Below are 16,362 nucleotides of genomic sequence, written 5' to 3'. Positions count from 1 at the left end.
ATTCATTTCAAAGCCAAGCAACTTCATTTATAAAGCTAGTTACAATTGTTGTGTGACAACAGTGTACTGACCGAGCACATAATTTACAAAACCCAAGCTCTAAAAGCAAGGAGATGAATAGTTAAGACCACAATAAAATGTTAACACTTTCCACACAGTAAACATAAACACACATTTTTACTGAACATAAATGAAAGCCCCTTTCACCAGAAAGTGATAACCTTAACTCTGACCCAAAATAAATACTGAATAATCTTACTGGGTTTTTATTCCAAAGGGTGTTTTGTTTGGTCCCAATTTGACTGTCTTATGCTTTGTTTTTCTTTTATGTCAGCAAATGAAGATACAGCTTTTAAAATACAAACACATGGGGGCAGAGAGGTCAGTAGTTTATTAAACTAAAGGAAGGAATGTGGCCGACCAAGATAATAGTGTCTGGAAATCAATATCCACTTTGCCCTAGTAACCTGAGACTGTTGTAGAAAGAGAAGAGGCACTGTTTACAAAAAAAACCCATATATTCCTGATCCTACAAGCAATTACGAATGTCAGTGGGGCGACTCACATGAGTAAAATATTCACAAGATGGTAGCCTGTGTTTACAAGAGTTGTGCAAAGTACCCATCATTGAGACTGTACAGTGTAGGAGCCCCCGTGTCTCTGCATTGGTCACTGGATTCCCGGGTGACTGGCACCTTCACAGAATATCTTCTGTAGAGACTTTTGCTTGTCTTTGTCGGCTTCACTGTTGGGAAGTCATGTCTAATTAATTGGGGGGCAGGGGATAAGTGGGGCAAAAAGAATGATTAAGATGCTTTGCTGAATCATTTTTAAAAGGCACCATTTTAAGTTTCGGACTCAAAATTTAGATTCATTCAGCGTAGCTAGAGTACATTCAAATTGTGAATGGGATGTGACCAGAAAAGAAAGTATCTTTTCTAGTGGGGAGGGAATTAAAAAGTGGATCAAAATCAGCCTTCTTGTGGAGATATCAACTTTCCTTAATAAACCACACACCTCCTGAGAGGAGACTAAATACCTGGTTCTACAGCTGCAAAACCATAGGCTCTTCCACTTGAGCTAAAGTGAGAGCTCCATCAGCCTTGACCTGTGCAAGTATCCATTTGTTCTTGTGGAGCTGCAGTCAGTCAGTAGAGGGCGACATGCTCACACAAATGTATAGTGCCAGTTACTGCTCCCACTGGAGTCAGTGACAAAAACCTCCCATAGATATTTAAAAAACTGGCGCACGCATTTTCAAGGAGATTTTGCTTTTTGGAAAGTTTGAAGGCGCGGAGGGGTGGGGTTGGAGACGTGTGACAAGCCACATTTGAGCTAGAGAAAGATGAAGAAACATTAAATAAAAGTCAGAATTTCAAAATCAGGTTTGAACAACATGTAACTCAAAATGCCTTTGAGCAATTTTCTTTATACATTACAGAAACATTCTCCTTTGCCTTCAGACTAAACCCTGCAATTTTCAGGCCAAACCAATTTTACCAGACCCAGTTAATTAGGGCTTTGTAATGGAATCTGGTTCCTTGACTAGGGGAAGGTTGCATTGTTTAATATTTATATTACAGAAGCACCTAGAGCCCTCAACTCTAGACAGGCTGACTCTGGGCTAGATGCTGCACAGATATACAGTAAGAGACAGCCCCTGCCCTGAGGAGTTTACAATATAAATGTAAGGCCAGTTGGAACATGTGGGTGTAACAAACAGCAAGGAAGGGAGGAGCCTCTCAGTAACAATTAGGAATAGCACAAAGCTTTCTTCCTTCAAGTCGCTTCTCAGACATGAAGCGAGCTGCCTATCATCCTGTGGAGATGACAAATTAATTATCTCCATTTCAAAGATGAAAAACAAGCAGATTATATCATTTGCTCAAAGCAACAGTGTCAGAATTGGGACTATAAATCAGCAATTCCTGTTTTCAGACCATTGGCTTTCAGAAATAAAAATATTTCCTCTGAACATAATGTTTGGGTCTTGAAGAGCAGTTTAGACTTTAGTCGAACCAACATTGTTTTAATATTCAGGGTTTGAAATGGACCCCTTTGCCTTTTTTTCATTAAATTTACCATAATACTTTTTATCAAAAATCTCACAAGTTTTCTTTTTTTTTTTTTGGTTTGGTTTGGTTTGGTTTTTTTGGCAGACAGTTTGTAACTTATCTAAATCATTATTGAAATTTTTCATTTACTGAAACCATTTCAATAAACAAAATATTTCAGAATAGTTGCCTAAAGCAAATGAAAATGTTGATGTCTATTTAGATCATCATTTTGATTTTTTTTAACAGAATTTTTTCAGGGAAAATGTAAAATTTTGATAATTTTTTGTAAAAAAATCTTTACAGTTCATTTTTAATGAAAAAAGTTGCTCAGCAATTTTCTACCTCCTAAATGAATAAGGTATCCGGTTTGCAAATACTCGTTACAACTTGTCAGCACCTCATACTGATTCCACTTTATAAAGCTGGAAGCAGTGCAGCACAGGAATGCTTGCTAGGCAGGGGGAGGTCATATTATTTCAGGTCGTCTTGTGCAATATAACTAAAGCTGCAGCGAGATATGTGTCTAAGTTACAAGTTCCACCTGCCTGGCGTGAAAAATATGAGCGACATTTACTTTGCTCAGAATGCCTATTCAAGGTGGTAGTGGGTGAAATGATTTGTTCAGCAGGTGTCTCTCTGACGGTTCTCACCTGGCCTTGTCTAACAAGACCCAGTGAATTGCAGCAAAGTGTAAAATGGACTACCGTCCCAGACTGTTCCTTAGACACAGCTTGTGACTGGATCAAGGTAGCTAAGTGTGAAAAGCAGACATTTAGCACCCGTGTTTTATAGACAGAAGCAGTTAGCAAGGATTGATTTTGTATTAGTAACAAAGGTGACCAAAAAAAGGATGGCTTTAAAACAGAGTATAAAATGTTAGTGTCCTCAAGTCAGTTTGGAGGTTAACAGTCATGTTGTGTATAAAACCCAATTTGATAAAATGGGCATTTCAAACCTTTCTGGGCCACCAGCTAAATACCAGGCTGTGCTTATGCCCTGTGGCAGAAAGGGACCTCCTCTAAATATGGGAATTTCAGAGTTGACAATCAGACTTTGTGTATCTTGGTTCTTGTACTTCACCTATCATCAACCATCTGAATGCCAGCAAACCACTCAGCTTCTACAGGCATTATGTGTGATGTATGTGAAGGTATGCCCTCTCCACAACTGGAAGTGAGAGATTCTATGCAGAAGCTGGATTTCCCAGGTTTATTAAGAGCTATTGCGGATACATATTTAACCATAAAACTCTCTTCATATTAAGGGTACTTATGGTACTGGATTAATAACAGCCATTATGTGGCCAGGGATGAGTTTGCTTACTGAGAGTAGTCAGAGCTTAATTCATAGAATCATAGAATATCAGGGTTGGAAGGGACCCCAGAAGGTCATCTAGTCCAACCCCCTGCTCAAAGCAGGACCAATTCCCAGTTAAATCATCCCATTCAACTGAGTTTAATTGAAACTGCATGAGCAGTCAAAAGAATCCCAGTTCTTTCTGGTTCTGCTTCAACTACATCCCATTTGAAGTCTCTGGCAGGATATTGGACCACACTCTCATTGGCTGATTGTTTGGGGTGAAATTCACCCCTCTGCAGAGTTACTACAAGGGTTATTCACTACTCAAGCTCTCAACAGAGTTCAAGTGGAAGTTAAGTAGCACACAGGGCCTTGTGCAGGCCCTATGCAAGGGATATGCCTTAAGACAACCAATGAAGATCTTCTATAAGAACAACATTACCTTGGGGAGATGCATTGTTCAGCTCTCTTGAACTTCTCCAGGTCATGGTGGTTAATCAGTCAATACCTTTTCCAAACTGTTTGTTTTTTATGCAATGTGGTGGGTTTTTTAAATAAAGAACTTTAAGTTAGAATAAAGTTTTAGTTTGTTCACTAGAGGTGGTTGGAAGTCTGCACAGTCTTTAGACTCTCGAGACAGCCATCTTGTGACATAGCTGCTTACAGGTTAGGTCTGCAATGGCTTCGCAGCAAAAACTGCTTCAGAGACTTGCAGAAGGAAGCTCCATGTAAACCAGAGAATGCAGGTTCTCTAGGCTCCCCAGAGCTAATTCTGCTAAATGTTCACAGAAGGTTTGGGGGAAAAGGAGCCACCAGAACCCCATACAAAGCAAATGAAAATTCTGATTTTCCTTGAAGCAAAATAAAATGGTCACACACATGTTTGTGCTGTTAAAATTTCAAAGTACATTGGCACCAGAGCTAATAAATTCAGATCTTGACTGGGATTTTGAAGATGCTCAAAACTTGCAAGGAAGACTGGGGCTTTGGTCTGGCCTGTCATAGGGCTAAGGGCCAGCTGCAAAATTCTGATCGAGAATTCAGTTGTAATCTTTCTGGAACCCAGAAATTTCAGGGATTTTGGATCTGGGGCTTGGCTGGGAGTTCCTCTCTCGGTGGCACTGCTTTTGGTAAAAACACTGATATCCTACAGTAAGCACAGGCTGAAATGGCATCTGAAAGGTGAAGCAAGAGGCAGCAGCTAGCTTTGCTCAAAGGAAAATGAGAACAGCAGGAAGAGAGAGAGAGGAGAATGTTCTAGACAGGACACAGGCAAACGAGAAGAAACAAGGAAAGTGCCAGCGAAGCTGGGGTCTTCTTCCTTTGCCCATGCTCAATAGACTTGCCTTTCAAAAAGCTCTCCAATGAGCGGGCTTATGCCTCTGGGCTTGGAAAATTGTGAAAAGCTCCTGTGGACACCTTGTCCTACCTGCCTCCCCCCTAACTTCCTGTCCCCCAGCCATGGCTGCTACCCCACTACTGGGACAAGACAGCAGAAGGCAATCGGAAGAAGCAGCCCCCCCACACACACACGTTCCAGTCTTTGTGCCCTGTTGCCTCCGGGTGAAGCATTCAGCAGAACCATGTTGCACAAGGATAGCTCCGTGGTTTGAGCATTGGCCTGCTAAACCCAGGGTTGTGAGTTCAATCCTTGAGGGGGCCATTTAGGGATCTGGGGGAAAAATTGGGGATTGGTCCTGCTTTGAGCAAGGGGTTGGACTAGATGATCTCCTGAGGTCTTTTCCAACCCTGATAGTCTATGAACTTTCTAAGGCCCCTGGCACCACACGCTGCTGGAACAGGATGCCGCTCTTTCGTGAAAGGCTCCTGGCAATGACTAGGTCAGGGAGACACGTTAGAAGGAATTAGGGGAAAGAAGGGTGATTCAGGGAAAGGGTAGAAGGGGAAAAAAACAGGGGAGAGTAAGGGAAAAGGAGAAGCAAATTTTGCCACAATACTGACGAAATAAATGAGAGAGAGGTTGAGATAGGGCTGAAGAATGGCTGGGGATTGGTAATGTGGACTCGAGGACGGAATGACAGAGAAATATCCCCTCCCCTTTGATCAATTTATTTTTAACCCACCACTGCCCCACCTCCCAAATCTTATCTGCAGCAGCAGCCTGGGGGAAGCACAGGGTGGGTAGCATGCGTTAGAGATGGGAAGAAGGAGCAGGGGAACCCAGAGGAGGATTGAGTAAATGGGCTTCTTTATTGCAGTGCTTGTTCCCCTCCACCCATTTGTCAAGTAAGCTCCAAGTTAATCCCATCACACTCTTTTATCTAAGTTAATATGTAAATACCCCTGTTTACTGCAATGCCCCCAAAACTCTTATTTGATAATGTGAATGCCCATGTAATGAATATTAATAGCTATACACTGAATATATTTCAGAGTAACAGCCGTGTTAGTCTGTATTCGCAAAAAGAAAAGGAGGACTTGTGGCACCTTAGAGACTAACCAATTTATTTGAGCATAAGCTTTCGTGAGCTACAGCTCACTTCATCGGATGCATACTGTGGAAAGTGTCTTAAAAGATCTTCTACACTTTCCACAGTATGCGTCCGATGAAGTGAGCTGTAGCTCACGAAAGCTTATGCTCAGATAAATTGGTTAGTCTCTAAGGTGCCACAAGTCCTCCTTTTCTTTATACTGAATATAATTATACCCGCCCTGTTTACTGTTTACAGCATTAAGCATATTCTACAGACATTTTTACCTTGAAGATACATTTCTTTGCAGAATTTGTAGCCACAAGTTCCCTTAATCAGCAGTTTACAGGGGAGGGAGGAAGGGGCCGTGACCCTGAGCTCGTTTATGTAGCTGGGAGAGGAAGGGAGTAGGGAGATAACACTTCTTCATACAAAGGGTATCCTTCAGACAACCATATTCCTTATGCAGCTGCAATGCTGATCTATCCTTAACAAGCAGAAAGGACGGGAAAAGGATGGCAACTTTATCAAGCGAAGAAATAGTGCTTGCCTGTGCCTCACCCCCTATTACCATGATAGCAGTTACCCAGGTCTTTACTTAACCCTTACATACCCCAACACTCCCCCACTCTCTTCAAAGAAGGGCCCAGGTGCACCTCCTTCCCGCACACTGGCCGGCGGGGCACTCGGGCTGGAGGCCCTGGCTCTGGTTAGCCTGATACCTTGGTCCACCAGTCATGCTATGGGGAGAGAGAGAAGGCGGGTCATAAAAGGAGTAAGCAGCTGAATTTACAAGTATGGCTTTCGGGAAGAGGCTAAGGCAGCACATAACCTTAAGCACCCCATGAATATGATCAATAATACAATTAATATGAATAACACCCCTACAATATGAGTAATACGACCAAGAAGTGAATGAATGTCCATTAGGCCTGCCCGAAGTACATCAGTCCAAGTACAATCAGCAGGCAGTTCAGTAGCTAGTTGCAAGGCATTCATTCCTTGAAGGGCCCGAGCTTCCAAGAGCGGCGTTTTGCGTTGCTTTGCCTGCAGCTACCTGAGCAACTGTGTCAAAAGACCCCAGTTCATCCAGGTGGGTTCCAGTACTACCACAGTCCAATTAATGAGTATTGTTGGGCGTCCGGTTACACTAAGCTGTTGCACGGCTGGTATATGAATCTGATGAGCAGAGTTTCTCAGCAGCAAGGAGAAGTTTCCTGGTCCAAATCCCACCCACTCCACACACCGTACATCATCCAAAACCTGGCCATCAAGCAAGGCCGATCCCTCCCAGCAAAGTTTATTTCCCTGTTCCACCCAATGCTGAGGGGGTCCGGATTCTATGCACTGCAGGGGTGGTGGTTCCTGCAGCCACCCCTCCCGTGAATTTCCCTGTCCCACCCACAGTAAGCCTATGCATGGTTAGTACACCTCGGACCCCAGTAGAAACCACGTGTCGTTATTTTCTATTCACACTTGCCACACAGGTTCTTGGGCACTGTCTTTTTTAAAATTATTATTTCTTTTTTTTTTTTTACTACAGCTCTTATCTGCTATTTTGTTACCAAAACAAAAAAAGGATCCAGAATTTCTCCCCATTCTCCTGGGTTTGACTGCCCTGCTGCAGCCATGACTTTGGTCTTTAAAAAGATATTCAACTTTATAAAGAATTGAGGTATCTTAAGGGTTAAATGCTAAATACCAAAGCCAAACAACACTAGTTACCTGTGTCTGGCAAAAAGTGTCGGCCAGTTTCGCAACTTTGAATGAAAGATTCAAATGGATTTTTAGTGGTGTTATTTAAAAACAAAACAAAAACCAATTTATTTTAAGTATCAGGAAGTAACCGTGTTAGTCTATATCCATAAAAACAACAAGGAGTCCGGTGGCACCTTACCCACGAAAGTTTATACCCAAATAATCTGTTAATCTTTAAAGTGCCACCGGACTCCTTGTTCAATTTATTTTAAACCTACAAAACAGAGTTTTACAAACCAGGAGTGTTGGTTTAGGTCCTAAACACTCCACATATTTACACAATATATTTATACACACACAGATACATACATATCCTTTTGCTTAACATTCCTTACACTGCTTTAATTTTTTACACAGCGGTACATAGATTACATTTGTATACATTTGGGGGCAATTAACTTCCAATAGAAACCACTTATGTTCTTTTAGCGAATTTGACTAAATTGTGCTGAGTCAAATGATTTATGACCTATTTACAGACATTCCTTTGGAAAAGGGCCCATTTTTCCTTCAGAATGGCTGCAAAAGAAACCAAGAATTCTTTTCCTATAATACTTTTCCTTTTTAACGTTTTCACAACGTTCAACTGCTTAGTTCCCTCCAGCCTCCGCAGAGTTAACTTCTCCTTTCTGAAATCGCTTGCTTATTTCCCAAAACGACACCTTCGTCAACTCAGATATTACCATTCCAAGTATTGTCCCAGAGATCTGAATTCCCCGTGCCTGTACTTACATACTCCGTTCCTTATTCCTGCCACCATGTCCCTCAGGGCTCCCAACCTGTTTTCCAATCTCTTTATTTGTTGCCTGCCTGCTTGTCTGGGCCTGATCCTGCTTTCCTCGCTGAACTGCCCCTTCTCATAGGCACAGGCTTTGTCCCACTAACCATTTAGCAAGGAGGGTGGGCTCCTCAACTAGCCCCAGGGGTGAAAGTGAGCCGGTACGGGCCGGTACTGCGTACCGGTAAGAACCCGCACCAGCCCATACCCAGCCCACTTTAAAGCGTTGCCGCGGCAACGCCTTAATGTCCCTGCCCCTTTTGCCTCCCCTGTCGGCGGCCCTGCTGGTAGGGTCCATACCGGCAGGGCCACCGACGGAGGAGGGGGAAGGGGCAGCAACGTTAAAGTGCTGCCGCGGCAAAGGACCCTGCAGCGCCTTAACGTTCCTGCCCCTTTTGGCCCCCCCGGCCGCCGACGGGCTGGGGGGCAAAGGGAGCAGCTGCCCTGGGGCTGGAGATTTAAAAGGGCCCAGGGCTCCGGACGCCGCTGCCGCTATGGCAGCAGCGGTGTCCGGAGCCCCGGGCCCTTTAAATCAACACGGGAGTCCTGGGCGGCGCGGGCCAGCCAGACTGGAAGGGCTGTCTGGGGGACGCTGACCCCCAGCCCCGCCCCTTCCACCCGAGGCCCCGCCCCTTCCACCCGAGGCTCTGCCCCGTATCGGTAAGTGGCCTCAGTTACTTTCACCCCTGACTAGCCCCCACCCCTCCTGGTCCCTTTTCTCCGTTCCCTTTCTCTCTTGTTGCTCTGGGATGGTCATTCTGCCAGATAGGTAGCGATCCTTTCTGACAGAAGGCACAGGTACTTTGCTATTGTTCACTGTGTTAGCACAAAATTCTCTTTTAAGGCACCTACTTGACCCTTCAGGGTCAGGTTCTCTGACTGAAGACGATTAAAATCATCCGTACAATTTTCAGCCATTCTGACTGCCAGCACGCTGTGATGATTTACCGCACGCTGTTCCTCAGCAATTTGCTGCAAAGTTTCCACTTTGCTTTGAAGACTGGTAACGTCCTCCCATAAACCTGACAGACCCTCACACAGAGCCCACAACAGAGCTTTTTTCTTATCCTGGGAGCAGTTGGATGCCAGGGAAGCTTCCACCCACCCCTGGATGGCTGGCCAATCCTGATGATCTCGGGGAGGGTGGCTCATAAGGACCCCCCCCCTTTTCCCCACCGCCGATTTAATAACTCCACCTCCGCAAGAGGCCAATGTAGTTAGGTTGACGCAGTGTCAGTGCAGACACTGCATTGCTGACGTTGACTGTTGCTGGCTTTCAGAAGCCATCCCACAATACCCCACACTGACAGTTAAATCGGTATCAGTGCTCCTGGTGAGGGTGTGCACTACCAACACAAAGAGCATAGTTGGGGCCTGGGAGGGAGTCAGGGGTGCAGGCTCTGGGCGTCACTTACCTCAAGCAGCTCCCAGAAGCAGCAGCATGTCCCCCCTCCAGCTCCTTTGTGGAGGCATGGCCAGGCAGCTCTGCCCACTGCCCTGTCCACAGGTTCCTGGCCAATGGGAGCTGCAGGGGTGGCGCTTGGGGCAGGGGCAGCATGCCGAGTCCCCTGGTTGCCCCAATGCATAGGAGCCAGAGGGGGGACATGCCACTGCTTCCAGGAGCCACGGCACACATGGAGCGGGGCAAGCCCCCCACCCTGCTCCCCAGCTGGAGCTTGAGGGCTGGATTAAAATGTCTGAAGGGCCAGATGCAGCCACTGGGTCATAATTTGCCCACCGCTGCTCTGTACACTTACACACTAGCTAACCCTGCTGCATAGCCAGTGGCATTCTAGAGGGGTGGGGAGTTCACTGACTTCAGGAACAATTTGTTCATTGACACCCTTTCTCTGTGGGACAGGTGTGTGCGGAGGGAGTTGTTTGAAAGGGCCACTGAACAGGCCACGGTTTGTGCTGTCGAAACGGACCAACCGCAGCCTCTCTGCAGGAAGTTGCATGAGGTGACATTTCAACAATAAGTCAGTAGGTGGCAAAATCCTACAACCATTGTGCTAAGCAAGTAAAGTAAAATGTTTTCAGCTCTGGAAGGAAGGAGATGTGTCTGCAGGTAAGTCCCAAATGTCCATGGGGCTAAAAAATAGGGGTCTCTTTCTGCACACCCTCAGACTATAATACTCTCAAGTGGGAAGGGGGGGGGGTCCTCCTTTGGATAAGGGGATTCTCTACAATAGAGTTGTGGGGCCCCTTTGGATGGGCAGAGGAGGAGCCCCCTCAACAGTGCCCTGAAGGATGCTGGGAGATACTGCCCCTCCAATGGACAGCTGACGAATTTTTTGAGGTGCTGATAGTGAGAACTGGTCCCTTGCCCTCCTTTTTTTGCTAGCCCTGCTTAATAATAATTCATACCTTATAGAGCACTTTTCACCAGTAAATCTCAAAGTGCTTAAGAAGGTTACTACAGTGGCGTATATAGTAACTCCGGGTCCCAGTATGACTCCAGCAGAGGGGAGAGAGAGGCACCCCAAGCAGGCAGTGTTGGGTTTGTATGAGCTCCCTGCCACCCCGAATAGCTCTGCTGCTCCTGCCCATGCATCGGCCTTCTCTGGTGGTTTCTATATTCCTAGTACTCTGACCCGATCTTCCTTGGGATAGCTGAAACAGGTTTGGGGGATTGCATGCCCCAAAAGAAACATAGGGCTGGAAGGGACCTCCTGGGTCATTGAGTCCAGATCCCTGCATCAACCCTGCCTCATGGCAGGATCTTAAGTAGCTAATACAAGGGGTTTGGGGTTTGTTTTGTATTTAACCAGCTAACTACAGACATTTGGGGGTTTGGTGCAGAAAAGCATCAGGAGTCTCAGATATTCATCCACATCTTTAGGGTCTGGAAAACTGGGCTGGGAATTCCGGAGAACAGGCTCTATCAGGAGATTTCTGGTATTTCCTGCCCTGATGGAAATACCCACGGTAGACTATCTGAGGTATCTCCAGACTATCTCAAAGCATCTTAACGATCTGCTTCTAGGCCCAGCTGGAACTAGGAAATTCAGAAAAGCAGAAAACATCAATTAAAATCAAAACTGAGATGGGTCAAAACTATTTATCTAAATCCCCTGAACTCTGGAGTTTTTACAAAATGGGACTCAGATCTTAGCCATCCCTCTTTTGGTTTTTGGTTTTGAAAAATCGAACTCCAGCCTATGAGGTTTGGCCAAACCAAACCCGCCCCACTGATGGCCATCTCTAGGAAAAAATTTAACTTCCTATATCATCATTCAGAGTGATGAGCAAAGATCGGGGTCATCTGCTACTTTATATAAACAAAAAGAAAAGGAGGACTTGTGGCACCTTAGAGACTAACAAATTTATTTGAGCATAAGCTTTTGTGAGCTACAGCTCACTTCATTGGTATCCGATGAAGTGAGCTGTAGCTCACGAAAGCTTATGCTCAAATAAATTGGTTAGTCTCTAAAGTGCCACAAGTACTCCTTTTCTTTTTGCGGATACAGACTAACACGGCTGCTACTCTGAAACCTTTATATAAACAGGTTCCTTCCAGCCTAATATAAAGAGGTAACTATATTAAACAAAGGAGAAGTTGAGAAATTAGAAAATGAAACAAAGGGGACGCTGAGAAATTGGAAAATGAATGCAGTCTCTCCCTTAGCAAACATCAGCATAGACTCCTTTTTTTAAGGACCAGCCTGAAACACATGCTTTAAAGCAGGGGGTGAGGTGGGGGTTTAATCTAGCAGCATCATAAAACTGGTCATGTTTTATTGTAATAGAATTCCAGGTGATATTTTGAAGGTGAAGGGGAACTTACTGAATACTTTGGCTATCCTGGTTCTAAAGAATATTTAGCAGCTTTCTTTGACTTCCTCGATAGCGTGCTGTTGATTCCCCAAAGCCCGCTCCCTCATTCATCATGGGAAAGCAAACACAATTAGCTCTCCAAGCATTGGGGTTATTTTAAGGAAGTTAAAAACCCAGAGGGCTGAGTCAGTGTCTGTCCAGTGCCAGATGCTGGCATATATAGGTCTGTGGTATCATTGAACAATCTGAGGTTACATAGTTAGGCAAATGTAAACTTGCCAAGGCCAATATCTTTCAAAGGGATGATAATACTTTAATCTCCATTTGCAGCCTGAGACACAGCTGCTCCAGTCAGCATTCTTGAATTCTTTTCTTTCACATCTTTGATATAAGCAGATTGTAGCAAGCTCAATTGCTTTCCCATCCCACACCTTCCAATGGGCTGGCTGGGGTAAAAGGCTTAATAAAGCTTGCGAATATTTTATAGTTGCGTTGCAAGTTCTTTGATGATGGTGGTTACACCTGTTTTCTAAAATGGGCTCTGATCCTGCACGGTACTGAGCACTTGCAGCTCCCACAGAGTGCAGGGCAGTCAGCACTTTGCAGTATAGATCCCATGAAGTTTAAGAAAGTATGTCAATCCAACTATTTGGTGAGATCCAATGACAACATGGCTTTGGATTCATTCAACGTTGTTTATTTAAATCTTCTCCTAAGCCAGCATGTGTAAATCATTTTTCATGTCATGTGAACCATAACAGTACTATACACACACTATGCCTATATTTAAGGTTGATTGACATTTCCCATTATAAAGCCCTGTTTTTAATTGCTTATAACTTTGCCAAACTTTAACCATTTCGGCTGAAATTTCATAGGCCAAGTATCTGCCTTGGGCTGAATTTAAAAAAAAATCAGCTAAAATGATTCTGCTATTTCTGAGAATGAGGTCAGGAAAAAATACCTCTTTTTGCCCATGTTAAAAAATTCTTACGACTGTTTCATTGAGAAGCTCTAGCGACTCTGTGCTTTGGAGCAGGGACTTGAAATTTGGCAGAGGCATCACCCTAGTTTCAGTTATGTGCCTTTTGCCATCCCTGGAAAACTCCACCCAAACTTGGCCAAGCTATAAGCCTCTGAAAATTGTTGCTCTCACCTGCTCCATAGAGGTTGGTTAGAGGCTGGCAATTTTATTCCACAAAGACTCTGTACTGAGCATGCTCCATCCCCACACACCTCCTATGCAGAATTACATTTTAACCAGGTAAACACTTATTTTACACAACGTGAAATCTTCCTCACGGCACTTCCTGGCTTGCTAGCTACATTCTACCCAGCAGGCATAGTTCTGTGACATCAAATAACACAAATGTCATTGCAACCCATGGTACATTGTAAGGAGAGTGATCACTTTAGATAAGCTATTACCAACAGGAGAGTGGGTTTGGGGGGTGGAGGGGGAGAAAACCTGGATTTGTGCTGGAAGTGGCCAACCTTGATTATCATACACATTGTAAGGAGAATGATCACTTTTGATAAGCTATTACCAGCAGGAGAGTGGGGTGGGGGGAGAGAAAACCTTTTATAGTGATAAACACCCATTTTTTCATGGTCTGTGTGTATAAAAACATCTTCTGTATTTTCCACAGTATGCATCCGATGAAGTGAGCTGTAGCTCACGAAAGCTTATGCTCAAATAAATTGGTTAGTCTCTAAGGTGCCACAAGTACTCCTTTTCTTTTTGCGAATACAAACTAACACGGCTGTTACTCTGAAACATGGTAACTATGGTTACCATTTAGTAAATCAACATATGCCAACAGTTATCACACAATGTAAGTGAACATACCATTGCCATTTTCCATATGCTTAGAACTGAAAAATAACTGCAGCATTTTAGATTTTACGTGTCGACTAAAGGTACACATTGACTTTATAATGGTGACCACTGTCGCTAGTAAATCAGGTGTTGCCGGAAGGATGTCGCAGAGCCTAAGTATACTAATGAGGTACATTTATTACTTATTTCTATGCTAAATGATGTCCTTACGCACACTGGTTAGCAAGAACATTTGGTATATTATAGTGGTAAGGAAGCAACACTGTAGTTAAAGTTGTATCATGATATCTATTTAAGGTCAGCCTTTCAAAGTCCTCTAAAATTGACATGCTTTGTTGCATTTATCTGAGATTTGGTGTTCCTCTGGAGGGTGCAGGGTAGGATTAATGACCTAAACTGGTAGTCATTAGAGCCAGGGGTTCTGGAGATATAAGCCATAAAAAAATAGCTATTTTTAAAAAGTTTCTAGGGGTTTTTGTTTGGTTTTGGTTTTGGGGGGATTTTTTGCCCAGAGTTGATCAAACTGTTGATGAGCTCTGGGTCAAAATGGTCTCAGTCTATTGAGTTTTACCCAAGGTAGTGCATGGCACTCCCTAAATCTTTGGAGCTTCCAGCTTGAGAACGGTATTTAAGAAAATGTATATTTTTGCACTGTGCACACGCCAATGCAGAAAAACAGCTAGAGGGGATCCATTCCCACCATTTTATAAGCTTTAAAGCTCGACTCCGTTAAGTGCTCTAAAACCCAAAAGGTTAGTTGGATTGCTTTGAAATTGGATGTGCCTCATGGGGATGTTGAACAGCTTTAGTGAATCAAATTTGGGGTCACTTGACCAAGGGGTTCCCAAGTTATTGCCCCTCCCAGCGCAGTTTATTTCTGATGCCTTGTACTGTTAAACTGAAAGGTTCTAATGACTGGATGACTCTCAGACTTCTCTATAGCTGATGTGAGCTCACCCTTCAATCAACATATCTAAGGGTAAGTTAATCACAAGCCCCCACCGAAGACAAAAAAAGTTTTGGACGGTGTGCCTGGAGGTTGCTGCAATTGTTGACAATTTTATTTGGGAGGGAATATAATTGAAGTCTTTGGAGGGAAAAAATTAGACAAGTGAATGCATCCTGGGAGGGAATGCAGTGGCAGTGGAGTGGGTGTGTAGCAAGGGGAAAGGGTTATGGGGAAGGGTAAATGGGTATGGATGATAGGGGAGGTGAAAGAGGTTGGGGGCTCAGGTGAGGGAGACATGGCACCCCCCCAACTCTGCCAGTGGGGCCCAACCTCTTGCACCCCAGAACTTTTCCACTGTCACATAGTTGTCCTTCACTCCAGGCCCTGGATGTGAGTCAGGTTATAAGAGGAGGGAAGTAACAACAATAGAAACATTGATATGTGTGGTTAGATGTTGCTAGATGTTTGGCTGCATATGTGTGTTCCCTCTGTGTGCCGCCCCAGGCCTGTGCAGACAGCTGGCACGGCAGAGCTCAAATGAACCACCCAATGACTACAAGATTCATTAAGGGACAAAGGCACCCAGCCAGGTTTATTGTCGATGAAGCACAGTACTAATATCCCACAGACTCTACCGGACCACTAATACATGTATGTCCATTACAGTGGACCACCTCAGTGAATGGCAGGACTTTCACTCTAGACCATTCCTCTCTAGACCAGACAAAGATACTTTCTTTGAGATACATTTTTATACCCCGACACAAACAAGTTAGTACTGCCAATTTTTTTTTCATTTTTGTCCTTTAATAGTGTTACATGGGATTTTGTGGGTAAGCATGAATGGGGCTGGCAGAGTAAAGATAGGTGTGGTCACAGGGTGTATTGGGACATTGCTGAACAAGAGCAGAGTTAAGGTTGCATGGGCAACCTTAATTCTCCATTTCCTGGTTATCAGAAGTTTGAGTTTTGCTCAACTCAGTGTTGTCCAATGGGACGACATACCACCAAGCAATCTTAACTCTACATTAACACAGCTTTTTACCATTGAATAAGCCTGTGCTTACATCAGATTTTCATGTTAGGGTTGCACTTGAGCTTTAACATGCTTAAGAACTGGTAGAAAATGTCCTCCAGAATCGAAATCTAGTTCCACTTTTAAAAATACCCCATTATTGCACTGCGACATTGATAAACACATAAGTGACAGAGCACTGAAAAACAGATGAGCTCGTACTAGTCACTAAACTACAGACAGCTCCCAAAGTTATGCATGCTCCTGATGACACTTCTTCCATTATGTTAAGGCTTGAGTGGAGTTATGTGTCCTAAAGCAGATATGAGGGTTTCTGTTGCATTAGAATTATAATGAATCAGGGTTTGCCAAATAGAAGGCAAAATTGGCCAGTGTTATGTACTGGTGTTGTGTGTGGATGTTCTTACTAGGTGAAATCTACCCCTCTCTTTGGGGT

This window comes from Natator depressus, chromosome 6 (genome assembly GCF_965152275.1).
Source record: "Natator depressus isolate rNatDep1 chromosome 6, rNatDep2.hap1, whole genome shotgun sequence".
Lineage (NCBI taxonomy): Eukaryota > Metazoa > Chordata > Testudines > Cheloniidae > Natator > Natator depressus.
The sequence above is the reverse complement of the archived record's forward strand: the minus strand, read 5'-3'. Positions refer to the sequence as shown.